Genomic DNA, 1,799 nt, shown 5'->3' with positions numbered 1-1,799 from the left:
ATAGTAATACGTTATAGCATATAAAGTTATATAGTACATCATTATGACGTATAACGTTATATAGTATTATGTTATAACGTATAACGTTATATAGTATTACGTTATAACGTATAACGTTATATAGTAATACGTTATAACGTGTAACGTTATATACTACTACGTTATAACGTATAACGTTATATAGTATTATGTTATAGCGTATAACGTTATATAGTATTACGTTATAACGTATAACGTTATATAGTATTACGCTATAACGTATAACGTTATATAGTAATACGTTATAACGTGTAACGTTATATACTATTACCTTATAGCGTATAACGTTATATAGTATTACGTTATTACGTATAACGTTATGTAGTAATACGTTATAACGTGTAACGTTATATACTATTACGTTATAGCGTATAACGTTATATAGTATTATGTTATAACGTATAACGTTATATAGTATTATGTTATAACGTAAAACGTTATATAGTATTACGTTATAACGTATAACGTTATATAGTAATACGTTATAACGTGTAACGTTATATACTATTACGTTATAGCGTATAACGTTATATAGTATTACGTTATAACGTATAACGTTATATAGTAATACGTTATAACGTGTAACGTTATATACTATTACGTTATAGCATATAACGTTATATAATACATCATTATGACGTATAACGTTATATAGTATTATGTTATAACGTATAACGTTATATAGTATTACGTTATAACGTATAACGTTATATAGTATTACGTTATAACGTATAACGCTATATAGTAATACGTTATAGCATATAAAGTTATATAGTACATCATTATGACGTATAACGTTATATAGTATTATGTTATAACGTATAACGTTATATAGTATTACGTTATAACGTATAACGTTATATAGTAATACGTTATAACGTGTAACGTTATATACTACTACGTTATAACGTATAACGTTATATAGTATTATGTTGTAGCGTATAACGTTATATAGTATTACGTTATAACGTATAACGTTATATAGTATTACGATATAACGTATAACGTTATATAGTAATACGTTATAACGTGTAACGTTATATACTATTACCTTATAGCGTATAACGTTATATAGTATTACGTTATTACGTATAACGTTATATAGTAATACGTTATAACGTGTAACGTTATATACTATTACGTTATAGCGTATAACGTTATATAGTATTATGTTATAACGTATAACGTTATATAGTATTATGTTATAACGTAAAACGTTATATAGTATTACGTTATAACGTATAACGTTATATAGTAATACGTTATAACGTGTAACGTTATATACTATTACGTTATAGCGTATAACGTTATATAGTATTACGTTATAACTTATAACGTTATATAGTAATACGTTATAACGTGTAACGTTATATACTATTACGTTATAGCGTATAACGTTATATAGTATTACGTTATAACGTATAACGTTATATAGTAATACGTTATAACGTGTAACGTTATATACTATTACGTTATAGCGTATAACATTATATAGTATTATGTTATAACGTATTACGTTATATAGTATTACGTTATAACGTATAACGTTATATAGTCCATCATTATGACGTATAACGTTATATAGTATTAGGTTATAACGTAAAACGTTATATAGTATTACGTTGTAACGTATAACGTTATATAGTAATACGTTATAACGTGTAACGTTATATACTATTACGTTATAGCGTATAACGTTATATAGTATTAAGTTATAACGTATAACGTTATATAGTATTACGTTATAACGTATAACGTTA

The sequence above is a fragment of the Bombus affinis genome, unplaced genomic scaffold (genome assembly GCF_024516045.1).
Source record: "Bombus affinis isolate iyBomAffi1 unplaced genomic scaffold, iyBomAffi1.2 ctg00000303.1, whole genome shotgun sequence".
Lineage (NCBI taxonomy): Eukaryota > Metazoa > Arthropoda > Insecta > Hymenoptera > Apidae > Bombus > Bombus affinis.
This window is presented reverse-complemented; position numbering follows the sequence as displayed.